Genomic DNA, 11342 nt, shown 5'->3' with positions numbered 1-11342 from the left:
TTATGTGCATATTTATAAATATCATGATATTATTGTGTGTGTTTAATTTACACATAGTATTAGCTGTGTTATCTCGTTTTATTTCTTACTCTTGTCATGCAACAGTATCTTTTAAAGATCTACACATGTTGTTTTATGTATATACATGTTTTTAATTTTGACTGCTGCATTATATACCATTATTTTTGTATATCATCTTACATTTATACATTCCCTTAGGAATGGATATATGATTGCCTTTAACCCCTGCGATTTTAATCACTCTTCAGTTCAGTTCAGTTCAGTCCAGTCACTCAGTCATGTCCGATTCTTTGCGACCCCATGAATCGCAGCACACCAGACCTCCCTGTCCATCACCAACTCCCGGAGTTTACCCAAACTCATGTCCATCGAGTCGGTGATGCCATCCAGCCATCTCATCCTCTGTCGTCCCCTTCTCCTCCTGCCCCCAATCCTCTTAGTAATAATCAATCCTTTCCCCATTTATTTTGTTGATAACTTATCATTTTAATATAATTTGAAACAAAGAAAAGTTAAAAGAATAGTGCACAGAACTCCCATCAGTCTACCCAAATTTACCAGTTACATTTTGTCCCATTTGCTTTCTCATTATCAATTTATCTATATTTATAAGTGTACTTTTTTGATCATTTAAGAGTAAGTTAGAGATATGATCAAGTCCACCTATCACTAAATTTATCTACTAAAAAGTCAAAAAATAAATCAAAGAGAATATCATGAAATACCTTAAGACAAATGAAAACTGAAAACACAACACTCCAAATCTATGGAAGACACCAAAAGCAGTTCTAAAAAGGAAGTTTGGTGATACAAGCCTACCTCAATAAAGAAAAACCTCAAATAAACAATCTTATCTACCAGCTAAAGGAGGTTAAAAAAAAACAACACAAAGTTCAAAGTCAATAGAAGGAAAGAAATAATAAAGATCAGAGAGGAAATAAATGGAAATTTTTAAAGAACTATAAAAGATCAGTAAAATTAAAAACTGGGTTTTGGCAAAGATAAACAAAATTGATAAATCTTTTGCCATTTTATTGTTATGAAGTGCCTCTCTTATCTCTGACACTGTGTCTTGCTTTGAAGTTTATTTTGCCTAATTTTAATATAGCCATTCAACCTTTCTTATACTTTCGTTTGCCTCATATGTCATTGTCCATTCTTTAACTTTCAATCCATTTTCTTATACTTAAGGTACCTCTCTTGAAGATAACAGATACTTTTGGTCTTGCTTTTTCTTTTTTTTACTTTATTTTACTTTACAATACTGTATTGGTTTTGCCATACATTGAGATGAATCCACCACGGGTGTACGTGCGATCCCAAACATGATGGTCTTGCTTTTTTATCCACTCTTACAAACTTTGCCTATTTAGTTGGCCTATTTACATTTAGTTTAATTATTGCTGTGTAGGATTGAGGTCTACCATTTGCTCTTTGCTTTCTGTTTCTACCATTTGTTGTTGTTTTTTTTTTCTATTTTATTTATTTTAATTGGAGGCTAATTACTTTACAATATTGTGGTGTTTTTTGCCATACATCGACATGAATCAGCCACAGGTGTACATGTGTTCCCCCATCCAGAATCTTCCTCCCACTTCCCTTCCCACCCCATCCCTCTGGATTGTCCCAGAGCACCAGCTTTGAGTCCCCTGCTTCATGCTTTGAACTCGCACTGGTCATGTGTTTTACATATGGTAATATACATGTTTCAATGCTATTCTCTCAAATCATCCCAACCTCACCTTCTCCCACATAGTCCAAGAATTTTTTCTTTATACCTGTGTCTCTTTACATCTGTGTCATCTCTGCTGTCTTGCATATAGGGTCATCATTACTGTCTTTCTAAATTCCATATATATGTGTTAATATACTATATTGGTGTTTCTCTTTCTGACTTACTTCACTCTGTATAATAGGCTCCAGTTTCATCCACCTCATTAGAACTGACTCAAATGTGTTCTTTTTATAGCTGAGTAATAGTCCATTATGTATATCTCCCATTTGTTTTTTATTTCTCTGGGCTCTCCCTTCTTTTGGTTAATTAAATATGTTTTACCATTCCATTCTTCTACTGGTTTTACCTCCTTGCACTTTTTGTTTTGCTTTTGTTTTTGTTTACTAGTTGTTTTAGGAATTCTTAACTAGTTACTTAGACCTAATATTGTATGAAGTATAAAAAAACATCCTTGCAACAGTATAGTTCCATTCATCCACTCACCTTCAACCTTTATGCTATTATTTCTTACATATTATAAGTCTACACCTTATAACCCCATATATATTTTAAATTAAGAGAGAAAAAGTACTTTTAACCCACCTGCTGAATTCTTTATTTTTACTGCTAGATTTTTCATACTAAGACCTAGGAGAGCTGATATGTAGTTCTAGCCCAAGTCCAAAGGCCCAAGGACCTGGAGAACCAATAGTCTAAGTTCCAGTCCAAAAGCTGGCAGGCTCAAGACCCCAAGTTTCAGTTTCAGTATGGAAAAGGCTGATGTCCCAGTTGAGCAGTCAGGCAGAGGAATTCCTTCTTCGCCTTTTTGTTCTATTCAGGTGTTTAATTGGACGCGGCTCACCCACCTTAGGGTGGGTAATCTGCTAGTCAGTCTACTAATTCAAACATTAATCTAATTCAGAGACATCATCACAGATATTTCAGGATAATGTTTGACCAAATTTTGGGGTACTGCATGGCTTGTCAAGCTGACACAAAAAATTAGTCATCACATCCTGTTTGTCCTACAGTTTCTCTCTTAGCTTCTGACATCCATCAACTTCCTCTCACTTCTCCAAGATTCAGCTCTAAATGGAAGCTGGCACCCTTTGCTAGTTGATCATCTTTTGTGGAAAAGAAAGCTTCCGAAGTATTATTTAAAAATAGTCAACTTATTTAAGAAACTCCAAATTTTAGGATTGTTCCAAGACATTTCTTTAAAAAGCATGGAAATCTCCTTAGCAACTTAGTTTTTTTTTAACATTTCTCTGATCTTAAAGAAATTTAAGAGGAAAACATGGGCTTACTATTTACCAAGTTTTGTTTGATTAGCAATTTTATTTGTGTTTTGTTTTTAATAGACAATTGCTAATGGTTGAAATTCAATATATTAGCCGTATAAGAAATATGACAAGTTATGGGCCAAAAGAAGTCAACTATAGGAAGTGGAAGTTCTGAATAAGACAGTTAATGAGACTCACCGCGTGATAAATATAGTACATTAAGCGAACTTTGAATCCCAGAGGAAAATGATATTATAGACTGAATGTTCTTGATGGTGCCTGATTTCCCCTTCCCCCGAGGAAGCATTCTTCGGCTCTTTTTCCTAGTGGATATCTCCAAAGCCCCAGTTAGAGAATGCTGCAGGGTCAGTGGAGAGGCGCAGAGTTTAAGCCTTCAAATACTGAAATCGAGATAAATATGCCAAGCATCCAAGTTCTGTTAAAACCTCAAGAAGGGCTCTGGAGTGGTCTGTTTATTTCTCAGTATTTTTGAGCCAGTCCCTTAGTTCTCAAGGAAGAGGAAAGGACATGAGAATTCCACTGCACTATTATTAATTCGTCTCTCCTGTGGGGAGCAAGGCTCTGATCATTCTTGGAGAGGGAGGCAGACGTAGGCTGGCTCACAGATTTATTTATTTATTTATTTTTTACTGCCAGGCTAGGTGATCTCAGAAGAGGCAACTGGTTGCCAGGAATCACAGACTGTGTGAAAGCCAAAAGTCACACTGGAAATACTCTGATCACCTCTCAATTTACAGGAGAAAGAAACAGGCCCAGATGCAGTCAGTAGGTTGCCCCAGATCTTACAGTGGGAAAGGTGGACAAAAAGCCAAATGATCTGACTCCTGAATCAATGATTTTCCCATGACAGAGACTTCACATGAATACCGATTTTTAAAATCTGCTTTCTTTAATGGTCTCATCTCTTCAATGGAGTATGGTACTGACCTTGACATTTTTTGAATGAATGAATGACTTTAACTCTCAGAGATAATACTTTTGTTCTTATTGATTTCTATGGTTTTGTTTCTTTACATTATTTTAGCCTGTGTGTGTGCTTAGTCGTGTCCGACTCCTTGTGACCCTATGGACTGTAGCTTGCCAGGCTCCTCTGTCCATGGGATTGTCCAGGCAAGAATACTGGAGTGGGCTGCCATTTCCTTTTCCAGAGGATCTTCCCAACCCAGGGATCAAACCCATGACTCTTGCATCTCCTGGATTGGCAGGCAAGTTTTTGGCCACTAGTGCCACCTGGGAAGCCCTTATTATGGCCTATTTCAGAACAATTAGCATTTGCTTTTTTCTTGACAAGAGTTTGAAAAGCTGGGGTTGAAGGCGGGAATAGAAGCTGGACACAGGGAGACCCTTCTTTGTTTTCACTGCCCTGAATGACTCGTAATTAGTGAGTGGGCTGCTTACTCACTTGTCAGTCCTTATGCTTTTCCAAAACCACTACAATGTGTTAGGTGCGGTGTCAGGTTAGAAGCTGGGGGTACAGAACTGAAGTATATGGTTCAGGTAGCAGGTAAGTAGGATGTCACAGAGCTAGGAAGACACAGCCCAGCAAAATGTGAGTTTCCAGCCAGTGTGTTCAGTGCACAGGTGCTATGGGAGCAGGGGAGAGGTTGATCCAGCTGGGCACAGATCACGTCACACTGACATTCCTTATGTAGGGATATATTGCATCTTAGTTATGTGCTTTCCCTAACTCCCTGTGCAGTACCAGCTCAGGAGAGATGAAGAGAATTATCAAATGAATGAATGCATAGACAAGTATTGCAGGTTTTGTGAATGTAGAAGGTGCAGAGAATCCACTACTTTGCCTACACATACAGGGAGCAAAGCAGCCACAGGTAAATCTGACCCAGACTTTTGCTTTGGCCCATGTCGTGATTTTGAGAAATTTGAACCACACTGTGCTTTAAAATATTGATGTCTGACTTCTTTTCAAAAATCAGCAAAATATCTGACAACACTGTGCACTTCTTCCAGGATGACTGGCTGGTTGGCGCTGGGTAGAACTTACATTTTCCTACTGAGCACAAAGCCTTGAGGTGGCCGTGTCCCCATCAGCCTTACTGTGTGGGCCTGTGCCCCTCACCCAGACATCCACTCTCGCATTCTGGATCTGAACATCCACAGAAGTGGAGATCAGTGTGGGGAACAGCAGGTGTACCTGAGGGAACCAGGGAAGGATTTCTGGAGTTCCAGGGGCTCTCGGAAGTACAGCATGTGAAGCTGGAGAGAGCGGGCTAGCCTGAGGGGAGGCGATCCTTTCTGATACTCAAGGTGGGCGCTCCACCAAGGGGATGGCTAAAGACAAGGAGACCATGCCTCCAGTTTCCCTCCTGAAAAAGCAGATATTTTCTTTTGAGAAATTAAAAAATAAATTTAGTAAGTCTTTTAAAAAGCAATAATCAGCTCACTACATGTTAGCATGAATACCATATTTTAAAAACTGATTATATCTCCCCTCCAAAATTTTAGTGATAAGTGGCATTATTTTATATTTTTGCAAATATCTTTATGTTTAGCTTAATAGGAGACAGCTGGTGTTCATTTTTATATTCAGTCTACAGTGGTATACTGTTTTCATTGAAGTATATGAAGAAAATAAACACACAGAGATGAAATTAGAAAAGAGGAAAGTATTTTAGTAGTCTTTTCATATAACTGTACAGGCTGTCCTTCTATAAAGGAAATATATGGCATCATGTCCTTTCCCAGGGAAGAATATGTTCATATGTAGATTCCTTTTGCTGGGAAAGTGTCTCCCCACATCTAATCCTAACCACCACCACACCCTGCATTGTATGAGGCAGTTATCCTTCAGGGCTAGGCTGAAATGCTCTCCTGGGACCCTGAACTTCCCCTTGGTAATGTTCGTCACACTTGCAATTAGTTGTTCCTGTTGTTAGCTGTTTCATGCCAGGCTTTCCCACTGTAGAGGAAGCTCCATTAATGACTGCAGTGCAGTGTCTGTTTTGTGGATGACTAACTGTGTGGATGCCCATAGTAGGCACTCAATAAGCATTTTATGAACGTCTTTAAGATGTCTCCCATGAGACTTCCCTGGTGGTCCAATGGTTAAGACTTCACCTTCCAATGCAGGGGTGAGGGTTCAATACCTGGTCAGGGAGCTAAGGTTCCACGTGCCTCATGGCCAACAAACCAGGACATTAAGAAAAAAAAAAAAAAAAGGCAATATTGTAAAAACTTCAATAAAGTTTTCACACAATCACTATTGAGAACAGTAAAACACTAAGACTAAAACTACCACATGGGCCAGCAGTCCCACTGCTGGGCATATACCCTGAGGGAACCAGAATACAGAAAGACACATGTACCTCAATGTTTATTGCAGCACTATTTACAGTAGTCAGAACACAGATGCAACCTAGATGTCCTTTGACAGATGACTGAATAAAGAAATTCTGGTACATATATACAATGAAATATTAATCACTCATAAAAGGAATGAATTTGAGTCAGTTCTAGAGGATGGAGGAGCCTGGTAGGCTGCCGTCTACAGAGTCGCACAGAGTCGGACACAACTGAAGCGACTTAGCAGCAGCAGCAGCAGCAGCAGCTAGTGAGGTGGATGAACCTGGAGCCTGTTGTTACAGAGTGAAGTAAGTCACAAAGAGAAAAACAAATATCATATATTTACGCATATATATGGGGAAACAGTGGAAACAATGTCAGACTTTATTTTTGGGGGCTCCAAAATCACTGCAGATGGTGACTGCAGCCATGAAATTAAAAGACGCTTACTCCTTGGAAGAAAAGTTATGACCAACATAGATAGCATATTCAAAAGCAGAGACATTACTTTGCCGACTAAGGTCCGTCTAGTGAAGGCTATGGTTTTTCCTGTGGTCATGTATGGATGTGAGAGTTGGACTGTGAAGAAGGCTGAGTGCCGAAGAATTGATGCTTTTGAACTGTGGTGTTGGAGAAGACTCTTAAGAGTCCCTTGGACTGCAAGGAGATCCAACCAATCCATTCTGAAGGAGATCAGCCCTGGGATTTCTTTGGAAGGAATGATGCTAAAGCTGAAACTCCAGTACTTTGGCCACCTCAAGCGAAGAGCTGACTCATTGGAAAAGATTCTGAGGCTGGGAGGGATTGGGGGCAGGAGAAGGGGATGACCAAGGATGAGATGGCTGGATGGCATCACCAACTCGATGGACGTGAGTTTAAGTGAACTCCAGGAGTTGGTGATGGACAGGGAGGCCTGGCGTGCTGCAATTCATGGGGTCACAAAGAGTCGGATACAACTGAGCGACTGAACTGAACTGATGGAATCTAGAAAAACTGTATTGATGAACCAATTTGCAGGGTAAGAATAGAGACGCAAACATAGAAAGCAGCCTTTTGGAGAGGGTGGGATGAATTGAGAGAGCAGCCTTGAAACATATACATTATCATATGTAAAATAGATAGCTAGTGGGAAGTTACTATGTAACACAAGAAGCTCAACCCAGTGGTCTGTGACAACCTAGAGGGGTGGGATGGGGTGGGAGGTGGGAGGGAAGTTCAAGAAGGAAGGGCCATATGTAGACTTATGACTGACTCACATTGTTGTATGGCAGAAACAACACTGTATAGCAATTATCCTCCAATTAAAAAAATATTTAGTGGTCCAAATTTTAAAAAAAACACCTCTCTCCAGCCTCTAACGCCTCATCATCTTTAGGGAGCCTATTCAGGGGGTAGCTAAGCAGGAGAAAAGCTTTCAATAAGCTGCTCCTAGCCTGCCCTCTCTCTAGATAACTACCTGGCACTTCACATTTTCAAACTGTTTAGAGAGACAGGCCTCACAGACAAGGAACCCGTTGTACTGGGCCTAAACAAGCAATGCAGAAAGAACGGCTACGTATAGCTGAGGCATTTTGCTGTGCAGCAGAAACTAACACAACATTGTAAAGCAACCGTACTCCAATAAAAATTAATTTAAAAAAAAAAGAACTTATAAAGGCATTGACTGCTGTGCAAGAGGTGAGTTGAGGGTGGGAATCTGCTCCCTGGTGCAGACATGTGTCTGAGCAGGAGAGAAAGGCCCCAGGGGTGGACTGAGAACAAAGTGATTTCAGATGTGACACCAAAATGCCATCCCAAGGACTTGGTTTTCTATTGAGGTGCTTCTCTCATTTATTTATTTATTGGCCATGGCCCCACAGGATTTTGGATCTTAGTTCCAAGACCAGGGATCGAACCCACGGCCACTGCAGTGGAAGCATAGACTCTTAACCACTGGATTGCCAGGAAAGTCTCAAGCAGCTTTTCTCTTAAGTAACAAGCATTGAGGGTTAGCTAATTTTATCAGGATATTGATTTTCCTTAAAGATGCTCTAACGTAAAAGTATAACATTTGCAAACTGGAGTTCTGTGCATTCTCTGTAATAATTTTCTGCCCACACACCCTAGCACACCACTCTGATAACCCCACCAGAAAGTTCCTAGGGAGGCGCTCTGCAGTTCACAAAGTACTTTTACACACCTGCTATCAGATCCTCGGGTATAGACGAGGCCTCAGTAGTATCATATGATGGGTGGTGCATTAGCATACTCATTCCTATTTTATGGCTGTTTCAGTGAAGACCCACAAAGGTTAGGAAGCCTGGCCCCAGGTCACCTAACCAGCACAGCCACAGCTGAGGTCTGGACAGGCGGTTTTCCTGGCCACCTTCCAGTTCCCTCTCGCCTGTCTTATGAGGCTGAAGTTTTTCCAAGGGAACCAGTTGACTTCCAGCAGGCTGGCATACCTGAACGTTAGCACTTCAGTGTAAGGCCACATCTGATCATTTCTGGTTGTGATCCAAAGAAAGGAAAACCTCTTTGAGGGTCAACAACATTGTCATGAACCTCTCCTGAACCAGTTCCCTGACAAGGACAGCTGGACACATCTCCTTGGGCACTTTGCACTTGTACAGGTGGGGAAAGGGAGGCGGGGGGTCCGGGGGCCGGTGCTTGTAGGAATCCTGCCGCAGGCTGCTTTTGGGGGGCAAGGTCACTACGAGAAATTGGCTATGGGGGAAGGAGGCAGGAGCCAGGCCTCAGGCCCCGTTTACAAAATCAGCCTCCAGGCTGCTGTCTGCAGCAGAGGAGACCTCAGGGGCGACCTCACCCAGGCACAAAACAAAAGGGTGGAGGGGAGGAAGCAAGTGAGCTTGCTAATCTCAGTTGTTTATTTTTCCTCCCTCATTTCCTCCTGTGTTCCTCCAACCCAAATCCCCCAGCCTCTGGTTTCCCGCCCCTATCTGGTTAATAACCTCCCAGGGCAGCCTCCTCAGCAGCCCCCCCTTGACTCCCCCCTCTGTAATCTCTTCTCCAGGCTTTGCTGAGGCTGTATTTACCACCACACAGGATTTCCGTAGGTGATAACTGCAGAGCCTGCTGGCTCCGGGGCAGTTCCCCCTCCCCTCACGGGGGTCTATTTACAGCAGGGGAAGAATTCCAATCTCTCCCAAGAATGTGACTGTCCTGAGGGGTCCTACACCAGTGGCTGAGCCCGCCTCTTGCTAAATCACTCATGCCCACACCCCTCCCTCCCTGACCTTCAAGTGTGTGGGGGCCCCAAATGCAGAGACAGGAGAGAAGGTATAAAGGTGAATTGTCTGAGGTGAGTCGCTCACTCACAAAGCTCACAGGTGGAGGGCCTTGGGGCGGGGCCTCCGAAAGTCTCCACCTCTTCCTCCTGGACTGGCCTTGTCAATCCAGGTCCCACCGGAAGTGGGTATGCACCAGCCGCCCGGCTTTCACTCATAACAGGGCTGGTCGCTCAACACTCAGAGAAGTATCCACCTCCCAGGGTGGTTTGTTTTTAAACTTGGTATTGATGAGGACTGCACATGGGGCCGCCAATTCAATGGTTCCACCACATGGACTTACTGAAGGAAGGAGCACCCAGATCAGAATGTTGGCCACACTCACAAGCCCTTCGCAATGCCCCAACCGGGGCACTGCCACCTCCTCTCGCTTCCAGCCCCCAGGACCACTGTCCTGACTCCTGACACCACAGATCCATTTTGTCTCCTGAGGTGTACACTGAAGAAGCTGGATTCCAGAGATGCAGAGATAAGACTTTAAGTTTTCTCAGTCAACAGTATTTGGGAGGCCGGAGGGCTGTGGAGCCTGGTCTGAGTATTCTATTTTCAAATGTCAAGATCCCTAATTCCTTAACACCACATAACTGTGAGGAATTTTAGGGAAGGAGTTATCTTTAGTGAGAAACCCTGCAATGGGCAGCATGCCAAGTGTGGAGGAAAAGTGGAATAAGACAAGTTAGAGGAAGGCATTGCAAAGAGATAGGGACTGCGTGAAGCCGAGGCCTCCAGGGGCTTCATGAAATGTGTTAACATTTTCACCAAAGGGAGAGAGAAGAGTTCTAAACTCTCTCAGCCACCTTCAGTCCATCCTTGCCTCTTTCCACTTTTTTCTCTTTTTCTTGTTGTTGTTGTTCAGTCACTAAGTCATTTCTGACTCTTTGCAACCCCATTGACTGTAGCCCACCAGGCTCCCCTATCCGTGGGATTTCCCAGGCAAGATAACCATAGCTGGTTGCCATTTCCTTCTCCTGGGGATCTTCCCAACCCTGGGATTAAACCCATGTCTCTGGCATTGGCAAGTGGATTCTTTACCACCGAGTCACCAGGGAAGCCCTCTATATTTCTAGAGACACTATTTTAAGCAAAGCCATACCCCCACCTCTTTACTTTAAACATGTGAAAACAGAAGGATAATATAACCCACATATGTAATTGTGTGTGTGTGTGTGATAAAACACACATGACATAAAATTAACCATTAGTGATATTTAGTACATTCACAATATTATGCAGCCATCACCACTACCTGGATCCAAAACCTTTGTATCATCCTAAAAGGACACCTCACACTCATTAAGCTATCACTCTCCTTCCTCAAAACCATGTTCAGATGTTACCAAATAGGTAGCAACGTCTTAACTATATGTGTGTTGTCCAGGCCCTCCCCGACTCTTGTCAAAAAGAATGATAACGCTAATCTCTCTTCATACAAGACCCACATATGTCATTTTAAATTTTCTGATAGTCATGCCAAAAGGTAAAAAAAAAAAGTGAAAATAATTTTACTAATTTACCAATAGCTAATCCATTTTTATGGATGAGTAGTATTCCATTGTAGTGAAGTGAAAGTGAAGTCACTCAGTCATGTCCAACTCTTTGTGACCCCATGGACTGTAACCTGCCAGTCTCTGTCCATGGGATTCTCCAGGCAAGAATACTGGGTTGCCATTTCCTTCTCCAGGGGATCTTCCCAACCCAGGGATCGAACCTGGG

The 11342-nt window shown here is 42.4% G+C and overlaps 1 non-coding gene across 1 annotated transcript; it reads right to left on the bottom strand.

The window, feature by feature from the left end:
- Positions 1-10943: 10943 nt before the first annotated feature.
- Positions 10944-11064, bottom strand: LOC114117379 (U6atac minor spliceosomal RNA). Its single transcript, XR_003591082.1, has one exon. It is a non-coding gene; the product is annotated as a U6atac minor spliceosomal RNA (small nuclear RNA).
- Positions 11065-11342: the final 278 nt, after the last annotated feature.

The sequence above is a fragment of the Ovis aries genome, chromosome 12 (assembly GCF_016772045.2).
Source record: "Ovis aries strain OAR_USU_Benz2616 breed Rambouillet chromosome 12, ARS-UI_Ramb_v3.0, whole genome shotgun sequence".
NCBI classification, from domain to species: Eukaryota; Metazoa; Chordata; class Mammalia; order Artiodactyla; family Bovidae; genus Ovis; species Ovis aries.
This window is presented reverse-complemented; position numbering and strand designations above follow the sequence as displayed.